We start from the raw sequence: 19,585 nt of genomic DNA on the forward strand, positions 1-19,585 counted from the left end.
TGCCTATTATGTGCACTGGTAGGGAGGGGTAACAAAGTCAAACATAGAACCTTTCTTCAAGCTACTTTTACTGGGAAGAACTATGTACATTGAGGGGCAGCTAGGTGGTGCAGTGGATAGAGCACCAGTGCAGGAGTCAGGAGGACCTGAGTTCAAATCTCACCTCAGACACTTGGCACTCACTTACTATGTGACTTTGGGCAAGTCACTTAACCCCAATTGCCTCATCCTGGGTCATCTCCTATCATCCTGATGAATATCTGGTCACTGGATCCAGATGGCTCTGGAGGAGAAGAGAGGTTGGTAACCTGCACAGCCCTCTCTCACTCAAAACAAAGTCAAGTGCAAGTCATGTCATTATTTCTCTGATGGCATGGTCTTCTTCGGTAATGAAGGATGAATACACAATGTGCCTGGCACTAAGTTAAGTGATTTATAAATATTATTTCCTTTGCTCCACACTATGACCTTGTGAAGTAGGTGTTACTATTACCCCAATTGTACAACTGAGAGCAGCTAGGTGGAACAGTGGTTTGAATACTGGTTTTGGAATCAGGAAGACTCATCATGAGTTCAAATCCAGCCTCTTACTTGGTGTATGACCTGGGAAAGTCAGTTAAACCCTGTTTACCTCAGTTTCCCCATCTGTAAAATGAGCTGGAGAAGGAAATGGCAAATGATTTCGGTATCTTTGCCAACACAACCTGAAAATGGGGTCATGGAGAGTAGAATGCAACTGAAAATGACTGAACAAGAGCAACAGTTGTATATCAGGAAATTGAGACAGACAGAAGGTAAGGGAATGCATGTTCATAGACAAGATAAATATAAGGCACTAACAGTTGGGGAGTCATGAAAATCCCTATGGAGAAAATGATACCTCCTCTCTGTAAAACAGAGGCAAGGAATAGTATGTTATGTGTATATACATATACAACACATATAGGGCATGTGTGTATATGTATATGCATATATGTACACATATGTATACATATATACATGTGTATATGTATACACACATACATATATATTTATATATACATACATACATATATATGTATGTGTGTATGTGTATATATATATATATATATATATATATATATACATATAACAATTATCAGACTACCTTGACTTAGAAAAGTGAATCTGTGAAGGTTTCATATCAAATAAGATTAGACAGGTAGGTTTGTATCCTGTTGTGGAATCTTCACTGTGGAGGCCAATGCTGATAGGAAAACCTGAGGCAAGGTCAGGTCACAGGGAAGGTGGCATGGCCAGGTGTTGCTATCAAAATATTCTCCTGCCTATAAGTAATCATTGATGACATTTTAGATTGTCAATGAACTTAACTTTTCCAACTTAAGTCTTGCAGAATACATTTGAGATAGGTTCTACTGGTATTTCTGCCTTCTCATTAAATAGAAGACAAAAAGTTTAGAACATTTAAATGAATTGCCTGTGGTCAGCATAACTAGTAAACGCTGGAGGTAGGATTTGAACTTAGTGCTTTCTTACTTCAAGTTGTTTCTAAATCCACTAATTCTCTAATGCCTGTTGAAATGGTGGGAAGTCTCCATGGCTCTTTAACATATTATTTGAAATACTGCTACCTTCTCTGTGACTAGCTATTTGCAATGCCACAATGCTAAAGGTAGGGTGGTTTGACAGTGTTTGCTGTCTGAATTGGTCTGAGATTCAGAATGAGCCTATGAGGGGCTCTGCCTGAGAGCCTCACACATCTATATTTATCTCTCATTTTGTCGTTTCTTTTTCCCATTGACTCTTCAATAAATCTGAAGGGACTGAGGAACTGATTATGACTAGTATGAAGAGGAGATGTTGATAGGATAAGATAATACTTACAAGTATTCTAAAGTCTATCATATGGAATAGGGACTGAATTTTTCTTTCTGTATGGCCACAGACGATAATAGTAGGAGCCACAATAAGAATTATAAAGACAAATTTAGTTTTAATGACAGGGAATATTTCTAAATAGTTGTTTGTTGTTTATTGTTCAGTTGTTTTCGGCCATGTCTGACTCTTTATGACCACATTTGGGATTTTCTTAGCAAACATACTGGAGTAGTTTGCTGTTTCCTTCTCCAGCTCATTTAACAGATGAAGAAACTGAGGAAAATAGGGTTAAGTGACTTGCTTAGTGTCACACAGCTAGTAAGTGTCTGAGGCCAGATTTGAACTCAGTCTTCTCAACTCCCAACAATCCAGCTCCAAGTCTGACACTGTATATGCTGTCACCTAGTTGCCTCCTGCCCCTAACCATTCAATCTGCCATAGAAAATTGTGGATTCCTTAACATTGGAGGCCTTTGAAGATGATTAGATGCCTTTTTGTCAGAGATCACAGCTTCAGAGGCTCAGAGATTTATAATTGGAAGTGATCTTGATCTAATTCAAGTCTCTCATTTCACAGATGGAGGAAATGAAATTCTAGAGAGGTTAAGTGATATGTCTATAGTCAAACAACCAGTAAATATTCAAGACAGGACAAGGAATCAGGTCTTCCTGACTCAAGAAGTCCAGTGATCTATAAATTATACCAGACTGCAATAGGGGGTTCTTCTCTTCAAATATAGTCTAGACTACATGATCTATGAAATTCCATCCAATTCTTTCTGTGACTTTGTGACTAAAAGACCTTTTAATGAGATCCATAGAAACTAAAAAGGTAAACATAGTCATAATGAAACCAAAACAAAATGGAAAAAAACATATGACTCAGTTTACTCCTTAGAAGTTGGTTGGGCACCCTATTGAATTGTTTCCAATAGATCATATATTTTGGATAGGTGCTACAGACAATTTTTCAAGGCCAAAATATAGTGAAAGATTGGGATGTATCACATTTAGGAATCCATGAAGTCCTTTCAATGATTCTAAACTGCTTGCTGCTATAATATAATTTTTAATATTAAAATTCTCCACATTTAGGTATAAAATGTGATCTAGGCAATTTGCTGTAATTGCGAAATATCAGAATCTCAGAAAATTAACATTTCCAGTGAACCCTAAGAGCAATGGAAAGTTGGGGGTGGTAGGAGAAGGCCTACGTTGGCTGTAGGAAATTACCAAAAATGAGTTGAATGCTGGAAGTCGTGTAAAAGACAGCAGCAATGCCATTTTCTTTTCTTTTTTTGTTCTCTGTTTAATTATTAACTTATTTATTTTAAGTTTTCAACATTATTTCCCACAAAATTTTGAGTTCCAAATTTTCTCCCCATCTCTACCCTCCCCCTCCCAAAATGCCAAGCATTCTGATTACCCCTTCCACCAATCTGCCTTCCCTTCTAACATCCCTCCCTTCTCTTATCCCCATCTTCTCTTTTGTTCTGTAGGGAAAGATAAATTTCTATACCCCATCACCCATATTTCTTATTTCTCAGTTGTATGCAGGAACAATGCTAAACATTTGCTCCTAAAACTTTGAGTTCCAATTTCTCTTCCTCCCTCCCTCCCCACCGATGCCCACTGAGAAGGCAAGCAGTTCAATATAGGCTATATATGTGTAGTTTTGCAAATGACTTCCATAATAGTCATGTTGTGTAAGACTAACTATATTTCCCTTCATCCTATCCTGCTCCCCATTTCTTCTATTCTCTCTTTTGACTTTGTCCCTCCCCAAGAGTGTTTACTTCTAACTGCTTCCTCCTTCCATGTGCCCTCCCTTCCATCACCCCCTCACCCTTCTTATCCCATTCTTCCCTACTTTCCTGTATTGTAAGATAATTTTTTTCCCATCTTTATTATTTTTATTATTATTATTATTTTTAATGTTTAACAATCACTGCCATACAATTGAGATTTTATCCCCCCCACACCTACTCCCCACTACCCCCTCCCTCCCCACGACTGCATACAATTCTGTATAGGTTCTACAGCTACTTTCCTATTGAGTACATTTTCACTATAGTCATGCTATGTAGTCGGACTAAAATAAATGGAAGAAATCATATAACAAATCAAAACATGATACACAAAAACATACACACACACAAACACGATCTTCTACGTTATTCGAATGACTTCCATATTTCTTTCTCTGAGTGTGGAAGGCATTTTGCCTTAAAAAAACACCACTGGGACTTTTTTTTAAAGAAGTTCTTGCGTTATTACGAAATTCCAAGTCTACCAGAAAAAACTCTCTCACACTGTGGTCGTTGCTGTGCACAAAGTTCTCCTGGTTCTGCTCCTTTCGCTCAGCATCAGGTCATATAAGTCCTTTCAGGCCTCTCTGAAGTCTTCTTGTTCATCATTTCTTATGGCACAATAGTACTCCATTACATTCATATACCATAATTTATTTAGCCATTCCCCAATTGATGGACATCCCCTTGACTTCCAGTTTTTGGCAACTACAAAGAGTGCTGCTATAAATATTTTTGTACATGTGGGACCCTTTCCCATTTTTAGGATCTCTTGGGGATACAGTCCTAGTAGCGATGTTACTGGGTCAAAGGGTATGCACATTTTTGTAGCCCTTTGGGTATAGTTCCAAATTGCTCTCCAGAATGGTTGGATGCGCTCGCAGCTCCACCAACAATGAATTAGTGTTCCAACTCTCCCACATCCTCTCCAACATTTATCATTTTCGTGTTCTGTCATGTTTGCCAATCTTATAGGTGTGATGTGGTACCTCAGAGTTGTTTTGATTTGCATTTCTCTAATCAAAAGTGATTTAGAGCATTTTTTCATATGATTATAGATATCTTTAATTTCTTCTTCCTGTTCATATCCTTTGACCATTTATCAATTGGGGAATGACTTGTATGATTATACATTTGAGTCAGTTCTCTATATATTCTAGAAATGAGGCCTTTATCCCCGAGCTTAGCTGTAAAAATTCTTTCCCAATTTACTACATCCCTCCGGATTTTGGTTGCATTGAGTTTGGTTGTGCAAAAACTTCTCAGTTTAATGTAATCAAAATTATCCATTTTGCATTTCATAATGCTTTCTATCTCTTCTTTAGTAAAAAATTCTTCCCTTCTCCATAAATCTGATAAATGCACTATTCCTTGCTTCTCCAGTTTATTCATGGTATCAATCTTTATACCTAAATCATGTACCCATTTGAACTTTATTCTTGTGTACGGTGTCAGGTATGGGTCTATGCCTAATTTCCGCCACATTGTTATCCAGTTTTCCCAGCAATTTTTGTCAAACAGTGAGTTCTTATCCCAGAAGCTGGGGTCCTTGGGTTTATCAAACAGGAGGTTGCTATATTCCTTGCATACTGCGTCTTGATGCCAAGTCTATTCCACTTGTCTACCTCTCTGTTTCTTAGCCAATACCAAGTGGTTTTGATAATTGCTGCTTTATAGTACAATTTGAGGTCTGGTAGCGCTAGGCCACCTTCCCAAGCATTTCTTTTCATTAGTCCCTTTGATATTCTGGACCTTTTGTTCTTCCAAATGAATTTTGATATTATTTTATCCAGCTCTAGAAAATAATTGTCTGATAGTTTAATTGGTATGGCACTAAATAAGTAAATTAATTTAGGTAGAATTGTCATTTTTATTATATTAGCATGGCCTACCCATGAGCAACTAATGTTTTTCCACTTACTTAAATCTGACTTTATTTGTGCAAAAAGTGTCTTGTAATTGGGTTCATATCATCCCTGGGTTTGTTTTGGCAGGCAAACTCCTAAGTATTTTATACTGTCTACCCTAGCTTTAAATGGGATTTCTCTTTCTATCTCTTGCTGTTGGACTTTGTTGCTAATATATAGGAATGCAGAAGATTTGTGCGGGTTTATTTTGTAACCTGCAACTTTGCCAAAGTTGTTTATTATTTCAAGTAGTTTTTTACTTGAATCTCTGGGATTCTCTAAGTATGTCATCATATCATCTGTAAAGAGTGATAACTTAGTTTTTTCTTTGGCTATTCTTATTCCTTCAATATCTTTATCTTGTCTAATTGCTACGGCTAACATTTCTAGTACCATATTGAATAATAGTGGTGATAATGGACATCCTTGTTTCACGCCTGATCTTATTGGGAATGCATCTAGCTTATCCCTATTGCATATAATGCTTGATGAAGGTTTTAGATAGATACTGCTTATTATTTTATGGAAAGTTCCTTTTATTCCTATGTTCTCCAGTGTTTTTAATAGGAATGGGTGTTGTATTTTGTCAAAAACTTTTTCTGCATCAATTGAGATAATCATGTGGTTTTTGTTAGCTTTGTTGTTGATGTGATCAATAATGCTAATAGTTTTCCTAATATTGAACCAGCCCTTCAATCCTGGTATGAATCCTACCTGATCATAATGTATTAATCTCGTGATAAGATGCTGTATTCGTTTTGCTAAAATTTTATTTAAAATTTTTGCATCTATATTCATTAGGGAAATTGGTCTATAATTTTCTTTCTCTGTTCTGTCTCTTCCTGGTTTGGGTATCAAAACCATATTTGTATCATAGAAAGAATTTGGAGGACTCCTTCTTCCCCAATTTTCAAAAATAGTCTATATAGTATTGGAATTAACTTAATTGTTAATTGGAATTAATCATTAAATGTTTGATAGAATTCACTTGTGAATCCATGTGGCCCTGGAGATTTTCTCCTAAGGAGTTCATTGATGGCTTGTTCAATTTCTTTTTCTGAGATGGGGTTGCTTAAGTATTCAACTTCCTCTTCTGTTAATCTGGGCAATTTGTATTTTTTAAAATATTCATCCATCTCGTTTAGATTACCGAATTTGTGGGCATAAAGTTGGGCAAAGTAGTTTCTAATTATTCTTTTAATTTCCTCCTCATTGGAGGTGAGTTCACCCCTTTCATTTTTAATATTAGTAATTTGATTTTCTTCTTTCTTTTTTTAAATCAGATTGACCAAAGGTTTATCAATTTTATTAGTTTTTTCATAAAACCAACTATTGGTTTTATTTATTAATTCAATAGTTTTCTTAATTTCAATTTTATTAATCTCTCCTTTGGTTTTCAGTGTTTCTAATTTGGTATTTACTTGGGGATTTTCAGTTTGTTCTTTTTCTAGCTTTTTCAACTGCAAACCCAAGTCATTGATCTCCTCTTTCTCTATTTTATTTATGTAAGCATTCAAAGATATAAAACTTCCCCTAATAACTGCTTTTGCAGTATCCCATAAGATTTGGTATGTTGTCTCACTATTGTCATTCTCTTGAATGAAATTGTTGATTGTTTCTATGATTTCTTCTTTAACCCAACCCTTCTTTAGGATTAGATTATTTAGTTTCCAATTGATTTTTGGTTTATCTCTCCATGGCCTTTTATTACATGTAATTTTTAATGCATTATGATCTGAGAAGGATGCATTGATTATCTCTACCTTTCTGCACTGGATTGTGAGATTTTTATGTCCTAGTACATGGTCAATTTTTGTAAATGTCCCACGTACCGCTGAGAAAAAGGTATATTCCTTTCTATTCCCATTCAATTTTCTCCAAAGATCTATCATATCTACCTTATCCAGAGTTTTATTTACATCCTTAACCTCTTTCTTGTTTATTTTGAGGTTAGATTTATCGAGTTCAGAGAGGAGGAGGTTGAGGTCCCACAGTAGTATAGTTTTGCTGTCAATTTCTTCCTTCAACTCCCCCAACCTCTCCTCTAAGAATCTGGATGCTATACCACTTGGAACATACATGTTTAGTAATGATATTGCTTCATTGTCTATGATGCCTTTTAGCAGGATATAGTTTCCATCCTTATCCCTTTTGATTAGATCTATTTCTGCTTTTGCTTTGTCTGAGATTAGGATTGCTACTCCTGCCTTTCTTACATGAGCTGAAGCACAATATATTCTGCTCCATCCTTTGACCTTTATCCTATGTATATCCCCCCATTTCAAATGTGTTTCTTGTAAGCAGCATATTGTTGGATTATGGCTTTTAATCCATTCTGCTATCCGTCTCCATTTTATGGGAGAATTCATTCCATTCACATTCACAGTTATGATTACAATCTGTGTATTTCCCTCCATCCTCTTTCCCACCATTTGTGCTTTTAGCTCTCCCGTCTCCCTTCCCCTCCTCAATAGTATTCACTTTTCACCCCCTCCTCCTGCAGCCTTCCCCTCCTTCTTTTAGCCCCCCTCCCTTTTACTCCCCTTTACTCTTATTGCTTCTTCCCTCTCTTTTAGCCTCCCTCCCCTTTCTTCCCCCTTCCCCTCCTACCACCTATAGAGCTAGTTAGGATTATCTACTTAAGATTATTGTTCCCTCCTTTAAATAAATCAGATGAGAATACCTCTCAGACAATGCTCATCTCCCTCCCCTCCTTCCCTCTACTATAGTTTTGTACTTCTTCCTGTGATGTAATTTGCCATTTTCTGCTTCCTCCTTTTCACACCTCCTATTACAATCCCTTCTCATACTTAAATCATATTTTTGACATGACATCATTTACTTTATACCCATTCCCTCTATGTATATCCCTTTTATCATAATAGCTGCACAGTTCTCAAGATTAACAGGTATCATCTTCCCTTATAGGGGGGTAAACAGTTTGCCCTAATTGAGTAACAAGTTTTTGTTTTTGTTTTTTCCCCCCTGTTAACCTTTTTATGATTCTCTTGAGACCTGCATTTGAAGATCAAATTGTCTATTGAGTTCTGGTGTTTTGGTCAGGAAGCTCTGGAAATCCCTTATTTCGTTGAATGACTTTCTCCTTGCCTGAAATGTTATGCTGAACTTTGCTGGGTAGTTGATCTTTGGCTGAAGTCCCAACTCCTTTGCCTTACGGGATATTGGGTTCCAATTCTTTCAGTCTTTTAATGTAGAAGCTGCAAGGTCCTGTGTGATCCTGACTGTATGTCCTTGATATTTGAATTGTTTCTTTCTGGCTGCTTGTAGTATTTTCTCCTTCACTTGATAGCTCTGGAATTTGGCAATGATATTTCTTGGGGTTTTCAGTTTGGGATCCCTTTCGGGAGGGGAATGGTGGATTCTTTCGATGACTATTTTGCCCTCTGAGTCTAGTACTTCTGGGCAGTTTTCCTTGATGATTTCCTGGAAGATATTGTCCAGACTTTTTTCTTCATCATGGGTTTCTGGCAGGCCAATAATTCTTAAATTTTCTCTCTTGGATCTATTTTCCAGGTCAGTTGTTTTTCCAATTAAATATTTTACATTTTCTTCTATCTTTTCATTCTTTAGATTTTGTTTGACTGATTCTTGCTGCCTCATTGAGTCATTAGTTTCTACTTGCCCAATTCTAATCTTCATCGTATTGTTTTCTTCAGTTAACTTTTGCATCTCCTTTTCCATCTGACCAATTTTTCCCTTTAAGGATCTATTTTCTTCAGTTAATTTTTGTACTTCCTTTTCCATTCAACCAATTTCCCCAGTTAGGTTTTGTGTTTCCTTTTCCATTTGATCAATTTTCCCAGTTAGGTTTTGGGTTTCCTTTTCCATTTGATTAACTCTTCCTTTTAGAGAATTATTTTCTCCAGTTAATTTTTGAACTTCCTTTTCCATTTGTTCAATTTTCCTTTTCAAAGTGATGTTCTCATCAGTGAATTCTTTTTTTATAATTTTAAAATCATTGGCCAGTTTTTCTTCTATTTCCTTCTTCAGCTGTTCCAGAAGAGCTGGTTGTGCTTGCAAGAAGTTCATAGTCCCTTCTGAAGTTTCAGATGGAAGTACAGTCTCAGCTGTGACCTCTTTGGTGTTTGTGTTTTGGTCCTTATCCCCATAGAAAGATTCTATGGTTTTTTCACCTTTCGTCTGCTTTTTCCTGTTCATGATGTTGACTGAGTGTTGTAGCTTCTGGTTCTTTCAGTCAGAAGGTACAGAACTTTGTGTTGAGCTGATGTGTGAAAAAGCTAAAAGCAGGTTTTTGTTTTTTGTTTCCCAGATCAACCCTGGGGTTAGCTTGTTAAGTGTGTGGGAGGGGTGGTCTGGTCACAGGAGATCTCCTCAGCTGAACTGAGGGAAAGGCAAGCTCAGGGGATGGTGATCCCAGCTTCCCTATTGTCTTCCCTTTTCCCCTGGAGGGCTGAGGCATGCCTAGATGCTAATGCGTGTTCCCACCCCTCCTGGGGCTCCTCTCCTGTCGCTGAGGCTTGCCTGGGTCTCAGTGCAAATTTTCTTTGCCCTGGGTCCTCTATCCTTCTGGATTGCCTCCGCCACAGTAGGAGGAATCCCCCTTTGCTATTTTCCTAGCCTCTGGTGTTATGAGACTATTTGCCCCTTTCTGCTGTTCCCGTTGATTCAGGATTTTTCTGGGGAAATATTTTATGGTTCTTTCACAGTCATCAGGGGGGGAGGAGAGAGCATTTACTGATCACTCCGCCATCCTGGCTCCCAGAAGTTCAAGTAGGTGACTTACTGAAGTTTAATTTTCAGGCTGAAGGTCTCAGGAGCTGCTGCACTGATATCTGGCGCTCAGCGGCTCTCACTGGCTAGGTTTGGCTTGTCTCCTGCTCTGCTGGTTCCGCCCGCCACTCTCGGGCTTCTCAGGTCCCTTCTGCCCTGCTGCACTGACCACGCTGCGCTGTGCACTGGGGGCTCACCCCCATGGAACAGATCCTTCCCGTGGACCTTCCAGTCTAACCTGGGCGCCGAATCCGTCAAAGTCTGTCACCCACTGGATTCCGCACCTCCAAAGTTTGGTCAGATTCTCCTTTCAGAGGTATCCAGAGGAGTTTGTCCAGGAGCTTAGGTCAGTCATTGCTTTCACTCCGCCATCTTGGCTCCGCCCCCCATAAGATAGTTTTTCATACCAAATTGAGTGTGCATGTTATTCCTTCCTTGAGCCAAATGTGATGAGAGTAAGCTTCACTTCTTCCCTTTGATGTCCCCTCTTTTCCCCTCCATTGGAAAAACGTCTTGCTTCTTTTATGAGAGATAATTTACCCCATTCCATTTCTCCCTTTCTCCTCCCAATATAATCCTCTCTCACCCCTTAATTTTATATTTGTAGATATGATCCCTTCCTATTCAACTCACCCTGTGATCTCTCTCTCTCTCTCCCTCTCTTTCTCTCTCTCTGTCTCTGTCTCTGTGTGTGTGTGTGTGTGTGGTATGTGTAATCCCTCCAATTACCCAGATACTGAGAAAAGTTTCAAGAGGTACAAATATTATCTTTCCATGTAGGAATGTAAACAGTTGAACTTTAGTAAGTCCTTTATGATTTCTCTTTCCTGTTTACTTTTTCATGCTTCTCTTGATTCTTATGGTTGAAAGTCAAATTTTCTTTTCAGCTCTGGTCTTTTCATCAAGAATGCTTGAAAGTCCTCTATTTCATTGAAAGACCATTTTTCCCCTGAAGTATCATACTCAGTTTTTCTGGGTAGGTGATTCTTGGTTTTAATCCTAGTTCCTTTGACTTCTGGAATATCATATTCCACATCTTTCAATCCCTTAATGTAGAAGCTGCTAGACCTTGTGTTATTCTGATTGTATTTCCACAGTACTCAAAGTGTTTCTTTCTAGCTGCTTGCAATATTTTCTCCTTGACCTGGTAACTCTGGGATATGGCCACAATGTTCCTAGGAGTTTCTCTTTTTGGATCTCTTTCAGGAGGTGATTGGTGGATTCTTTCAATATTTATTTTGCCCTCTGGCTCTAGAATATCAGGGCAGTTGTCTAGGCTCTTTTTTTGATCATGGTTTTCAGGTAGTCCCATAATTTTTAAATTGTCTCTCCTGGATCTATTTTCCAATTCAGTTGTTTTTCCAGTGAGGTATTTCACATTATCTTCCATTTTTTCATTCTTTTGGTGTTGTGTTGTGATTTCTTGGTTTCTCATAAAGTCATCTGTTCCATTCTAATTTTTAAAGATCTCTTTTCTTCAGTGAGCTTTTGAACTTCTTTTTACACTTGGCTCATTCTGCTTTTTAAAGCATTCTTCTCCTCATTGGCTTTTTGGACCTCTTTTTCCAATTGAGTTAGTCTATTTTTAAAGGTATTATTTTCTTCAACATTTTTTTGGGTCTTCTTTAGGAAGCTGTTGACATTGCTTTTCATGATTTTCTTGCATCTCTCTCATTTCTCTTCCCAATTTTTCCTTTACCTCTCCTACTTGATTTTCAAAATCCTTTTTAAGCTCTTCCATGGTCTGAGACCATTGAATATTTATTTTGGATGTTTGGGATAAAGAAGCCTTGACTTTTATATCTTTCCTGGGTGGTAAGCATTGTCTTTCCTCATCTGAAAGGACGGGAGAAGATACCTGTTTGCCAAGAAAGTAACTTCCTATAGTCCTATTTCTTCTCCCTTTTATGGGGATTATCCCAAACCAGTTACTTAATTTTTGGTTTCTTTGTCAAGAGTAGAGTATACTCTGTAAGATCTCAGTTCCTCCAAGGTGACACAATCAAGCCTTCACACTGATCTGGGAGTAACCAGAAACTTTTGAGCCCAGAATCTGTGATTAGTAGAATTTCCTCTCCACAACAGCCTCACTTCTAGTTCTGCCATGCCAGCACTCAGGGCTGAGGTTCAGGTCAGTTGCTTAATTCCCCCAAGTGTTTTACTGTGTGGCCTCTAATAATGGATGTCAGCTGCCACTGCCAAAACCTCTGCTGCCACTGCCTGGGGCTAGAGCTATGGGGGGGAACCTGCTCCCTTCTTGGCCAGCTGAAAAAGCACTCTCACTGATCTTTGGCACCTGTGGGTTGAGGTATCTGTGAATCCCTCTATTGAAAGTCCTCTATTTCATTGAGCAGCTGCTGTTGCTGGGGATTCTGCCCCCAAGGGTCAATGCTGGGCTGGGATCTGCTCTGTGTCCAGTGCAAAAGACCTTTCCCATAATCCTTCCAGGTCACCCTGGGCTGAAATTCTCTTCCACTCCATCATTCTGTGGCTTCTGCTGCTCTAGAATTTGTTGACAGTCATTCTTTACAGGTATTTTATGGGTTGTAGGGGAAGAGCTAGAGTTTATGCATCTTTCTGCTCCACCATCTCTGCCTCCCAACAATGCCATTTTCAAAGAGAAAAAAAGAGGCAGGCTAGTCACACCATGAGTTAGTAATAATCATAATCACAATTTTAATGAGATCAAGCTTAAGACTTATGAGATAGTGATTTCTCTATCACTGGAGGTGTCTAAGTAAGAGACTGGATAACCACTAGTCCAAAATGTTGTACAGGATTTCATGCTCTAGTTAGTGAAGATTAGTATGGTACCATGGCTAATGGTATACCATGGTCTTAGAGTTAGGAAAATCTGAGATTTAATATTGCTTCAACAACTTGCCAGTCATATGGCCATGGACAAATCATGAGGCACTCACAACCTCAGTTATCTTATCTGCAAAATGTCAACAATCAGTACTTGTTGAATCTATATCATAGGTTTGTTGTCAGGTTCAAATAAGATAATGTAGACTACACACTCTGTAAATTTTTAACTAGATAAACATTCAATTATAATTGCTAGTGATTTGGATTAGATGCTCCCTGTGTTTCTTACAATCCTGGGGTTCTTTGATTCTGTGATTTTTGTCTCACTTCATCCCTCCATCTGAAACTTTAACTTTATTACAGTTAGCTTCCTCTTATCCCTCTTTTCTCTATGTCTTTCCCATTTTTTCATCCTTAGTCATAATATGGGCTCATAATAATGAGATTGTAAATACTAATAAATGAATACAAGTTTATATTCCCTGTACTTAAATTTAAAAGTAAGTGAGCAAATACTTCATATTTCTTGCTTAAAAAAACCCATACAATTACTTAATTATTATTTTTTTGCCTTTGGAGACACCTTTGATCAATCCTTTTTCTCACATTCCAGTTGTTAGGTACTTAACAATCAGACACACGGAGCTGAGAATCATGTATAGAGAATCATGCAATAGGTGACAGTGTTGATATCAGGAAGGACTGGATTCAAATCCCATCCCAGACACTGTGAACTTGTGTAAATCATGTAACTCCACTCTCCCTCAGATTCCTTATCTATAAAATGAAGGGGTTAGACTCAGTGTTCTCTCGGGTTTTTTCTAGTTCATCTAGTTTCTTCTAGAAGAAACTACAAACTAGTTTCTTCTAGTTCTAATCTGTGAACATTAAAAAGCAATTTTTTTTGGTTGAACTAGAACTCAAAACAAAAGCCCTCAAACTTTTTATGTGCATATGTTAAGATCATACAACATTCTGTGACAGTTATGAGCACAGTTGACATTCAAATATCTGTTGATTATTAACATCAAGTCAGGCATATTACAAGGAGATTTTGGCTCACCAAAGGTGTTGTTAGATATTTCTCATACAATTTCCAAATAAAAATCAGTCAATCAATAAATATTTCTTAAGTGCTTACTATGTACCCAACTGAGTTCTCCTTTTAAGATTTTTCACTTGGTTGTGTTCTCCCTGTGATCTTCATTCATGAGGTATTTGTGATAATGGATAAACCAAAGGAAGTTTTGTAGCATTTGTAGCACCCAGACATGAGTGAAGGAATTTTATTTATTCTTAAACCTGCTCCCACATCCAGCCAACTGACAGTGACAGTATTTCTTGGTGTAATGAATCATTAGGAGGTCAAATGGACACTAGGAAATGTATTCTCTTGAAGGAAGATGTGCATTTATGTTCAGCCAGGTGGTTTGTGAACCAGAAAACTACCATTTTTCCTTCTTTGATCAAGCGGTGCTAAATAGTGGTGTGGGTAGGCAAGTAGGGAAGGAACCAATCAAACTCTTCAGGAGGAGATTTTTAGATTAGGCAGAATAGCAGAGAAGAGGTTTGGTCACAGCTTGAAATGAGATTTAGCAATTCTGATAAGAAAAATAGATAGGTATACGCCTATTCTAGTAGCTTTAAGGAGAGAAGGAACAAGTCCTTGTGAGACTGTTGTAAGTCTTAAAGAGAAGCTTTAGAAAATGTCACTGGAATAGCTATGAAATAGAGATAAGCACAAAAAAATGAGGCATCACACTGGAAATTTTCCCCCTCTTTTACTTTGATCTTTAGAATGACATGGAAAGTCCACCACTGATTTATTTATTACAACTGTTGAAAGAGGATTTATGAAAAAGATTCATGAAGAATTCCATGGTTAGCTCTAGAAAAGTTTGTGGGAAAAAATTGGAAGCAAAGAGAACACTCATTTAGCCTGTAGATGATACCCAGCTCCTGGGAATGTGGTGGTTAGACCTCGGAAAAAGAATCAGAATTCGAAGTAACCTTGGAAAGTTAGATGAATGATCAGAAAAATAATGGGAATAATTACATGTAAAGCTGAGAAAGAAAAAAAGCTCACTGTACAGGTTGGGTGACAGCAAAATAATACTGGATTTTGGATAATTCAGTTTTAAATCTGACACTATCAATCTGTCTGACCTTGGAAATATTACTTAATCTTTTAAAAATATATTTAACAATCTTCAATAAACATTAACTTTTAAAGCACAAGGAACAAAAATGACGATTTTGTATAAAATGATGAACTTCTCTACCATACACAGTTTACCCCTTATTTTTCAGTTTCCACATTAGAAAAAAAGTACTATACAACACAGTTATTCAGAAGGTTAGATAAAATTATGCATATAAAGCACTTTTGTAGAATCATAGAATCTTTGAACTGGAAGGAGCCTTGAGAATAATCCATCCTTATCCTTACCTGAAGTGGTAATTCTACAATATATCCAAGAAGTGGTTATTTAGCCTCTGCTTAGAGTCCTTCAAGGAACTCACTTCCTCATAATGCATTCTAATATTGGACAGAGATCATTGTTAGAAAGTTTTTCATTATTATTGAAAGAAAATCTTTCTCTTTGTTCTGGTTCTGAATTCTGAGAGGCAAGCAAAACAAAGGAAGGAAAATTACATAGATGAACTCAAAGCCTTTCTTGCCTGCACTGACTTGAAGGAAAATGGAGATTATTGTCCAGTCTCCAAAGATTCTCACCAGCAGCAGTTTTGGGGAGTGGTAGGCAACCAAGACGATGATAAACAGTCTGGAATTTTCTCCCCCACACTGGATGTTGATATTGTACCTTGCAAGTTTAGAAACACAATGGGTGCTTGGGAAGTATGTATTCTGGGCATTGAAGGTTTTCTCAAATTTCCCATGGTTAAGAGTACAGAGTCCTTTCTAGATTTGGGCCTCTGGGATCTCACAAGGTCACATCCCAGTTAGAAGGATTTCCCTGAGACCAATATACCTAATCTCGCTCCCTTTCTCCTTCTAGGTCTAATACCAAGGGAATTCAATGTATCAGATTGCCAAGGATCCCTTTGTCCATGATCTCTCCTCACCCCTATCCCTGTATTTCTGTGTTTTCTTCATTCTTCAGGATTCTTGGACTCTAACTTTTACTTTTCTTCAGGGTATGGGGTATAACACTGTGTTGCCTATCTACTTATTGAATAAAATAAAAACGTTGGACATTAAATCAATGTTAAGAAGTTGGGAATAAGGGAATATATTGGGGAATTTCAGGGATAAAAATGACCTGCTCCCTTCTCACCTCTTTCATGTGTCCACATTGGTGAAAGCCTTACAGGCCATAAGGAATAAACAGACAATCCAAAATAATAAAATTCCCTAGTTGGAAGGGACCTTAGTGGCTGCTTTGTCTTACCCATATCAAAAATTGAATGCAGGTGGAAATAGGTTGCTAGTTCATTGTTCTTTCCACCAGACCACTTCATATATAAATGTTAATTTTAATTTATGATTTAGGCAGGAGAAGCTTAGGAATTATTTGGTTGTAAATCTTCACAGATATATTGGATCCTAATAGAAAATACTAACAAATTCTTTGTTTCACTAAAAATAGAAGCAAAGGAATAGATACTCACAAAATCATCAAACTTCAGAAATGGAAGGTACCTCAGCATCCATTATGTTGTTGTTGTTGAGTTTTTGTCTCTTTGTGACCCCATTTTTGGGGTGTTTCTTCACAAAGATACTGGAGTGGTTTACCATTCCCTTCTTCAGCTCATTTTACAGATAAGAAAACTGGGGCAAACAGGATTAAATGAGTTGCCCAGGGTCACATAGCTAGTAAGTGTCTTGAAGCTGGATTTGAACTCATGAAGATGAGTCTTCCTTATTCCAAGCCCAGCGCACTCTCCACTGTGCTGCCTGGCTGCCCTTGGTGACCATATAGTTCAAGTCTTATCCAAAACAGAACCCTACTATTGAATTCTCCTCTTGATTAGTAGTTATCTGGCTTCTGCTTGAAGTCCCCTCATGTAGGGCAACAACTACTTCCCAAGGCAGCCTGTTCCATGATTGGGCAACTCTATGGTTAAGAAGATTCCTCTCAATGAAACCTAAATTTGCTTCTTTTCAGCTTCTACCAACTATCCCTGTTTCTTTCCTCTGTTCCATTTTTCATAACAAAGTCTAATGCCTCTTCTATATGATATCTTTTCAAATTCTGGATAAAATTTTCATCTTCCTCATACAGCATTATCTTTTTTAGGCTAAACCATCCCAGTTCTTTTAAATGATCCTATCATGGGAGGAATTTCAGGCTCTTTATCATCCTATCTACCAACCCCTGCAAGTTCTACAAATCCAGGAGTGTGCTAGAGAGAGCTCGGTTGTCTAGGTGATTAATTAAGTTTTCAGTGTGAGCAGTTACACATCAGAAATTGTCGAATCTCCAAATCAGGATCTGACATTGTTTTGTTGATAGACTTAAGAAAGAGAAGGAGACAATGTTAATAATGAAGATTAAACCAAAAAGTGTGTGGAGAGTCATTTGTTAAGCACTTATTTGCTGGTATACCGCTCACTACAACTTACCAATATCCTTCTTAAACTATGGCATCTAGAACTGGACACAATACTTTAAGTGTGCTCTGAGCAGGGAAAAGAATAGTGGGCCCATGACATCCTTAGTTCTTGTATTTATGGCACTTTTCATGTAGCCAAGGCTTACATTAGCTTCGTTGGTTCATGTCACTCTGTTGACTCCGATGGAGCTGGCAGTTCACTAACTCCTAGATCTTTTTTCAGATACTATTCGAACTGCCTCTCATATATTGTGCTTATAAAGTTGATTGTTTTGGAACCCAAGCATAAGACTTTTCCATTTATGCCTATTAAATTTCACCTCATACAGTTAAGCTTAATTTCCTACTGCAGGGGTTGGCTAACTCTAACCTGGGGATTTAATCTAGCCTTGGTTAAGAACATTCTTACTGGATTGAACCTCCAGGCCATGGTTTGCCAACCCTTGTTCTAGCCTGTTTGGATCTAATTCTGACTATCATTCAGTGTTTTAGGTATCCCTCCAAAATTGGTGTCATCTGAAAATTTGATATCTATGGCATCTTTGCATCTGTTCTCCCTGATAAAAATTAAATACAGCATGGAGCCAAGCATAGAGCATTAGATCCCTGCATTAGAGACATCATTCCAAGTCATCAAATTATAAATGACTTAAAAAAACATCCGGCCACTCAACCAGTTTCAAATTCATCATTTTTATCCAGCTTGTGTCTTTTCATCTTTTCAACTAGAATATCAGGAAATCTTTTATGAAATACTTCAATAAGATGTGGGTATGCTCTATCTCCTGCATCTCCCTGATGAGCCTATTCCATAACTAAAAAGAAAGAGACAGAAGGTTAGTATAGCATGACCTGTTCTTGATGAAGCCAACCTGTATTTTTGTGATGATCCCTTTTTCTTCTGAATGTTCACTCATTATCTCTTCAATAATGTTTCAGAAATAGGCAAGAATTGAAGTCAAGTATGTTAGTGGACAGTTTGCAGACTCTATTCTGTTCCCTTTTTTTGAAAATTGAGAAAACATTTGCCCTCTTCCAGTCCTTCAGTAATTCTATCATTCTCCAGGAATTTGAGTTGTAACATGAAGAAGGCTTTAGGTTAGAATTTCCTAAATAAAAAAGGTATATTTCCGGGCTGTGAGGATTGTTTAATAATGTAATCAGTTCCTTTTAGAGGCTACAGAATCTCCTCTGGGAATTTTTAATAATTGGACTGACTCTCCTCCAACTATGATCAATCCATAATGTGATTTTGCCTGGCAGGGCTGGTGGTAGATGTGGAGAGAGTATCCTACTTGCAGTTCCAGGGCAGAAAAGAGTGCTTGTGGTTGCTTACAGACCAGAGACCAGACCAGGAGAGTAGTAAACACTTCTCCTTTGATCATACCACTTTGGAAGAACTGAGAACTTACAGATCCCCAGAGATATTCTGAAAACAGCTGCACAAATCCCTGAAACTTGGGACAGTACACTTTCCACTTAACAAAGAGCTTAAAAGTCAAGTAATTGCCTGGAATAATGACTAGACGGGAAAAATAAGACTATAGGAGGTTATTTTCTTGGTGAAAAGGTATTTTCTTATGTCCTTGGGGACAAGGAATATCAAAGCATACAATCAGAGGAAGACTTCAAGGTCAAGGCTGCTCCACCCAAAACCTCCAAGAAAAATATTAAATGTTCTCAGGCAAAAGGATTTTGAAAATCAAGTAAGAGAAGTAGAGGAAAAACTGGGAAGAGAAATGACAGTGATGCAAGAAAATCATGAAAAATGAGTCAATAGTTTGCTAAGGAGACCCCAGAAATGATGAAGAAAATAACACCTTTAAAACTAGACTAATCCAAATGGCAAAAAAAGTTCAAAAAGTCAGTGAGG

This window comes from Notamacropus eugenii, chromosome 6 (assembly GCF_028372415.1).
Source record: "Notamacropus eugenii isolate mMacEug1 chromosome 6, mMacEug1.pri_v2, whole genome shotgun sequence".
Classification (NCBI taxonomy): Eukaryota; Metazoa; Chordata; class Mammalia; order Diprotodontia; family Macropodidae; genus Notamacropus; species Notamacropus eugenii.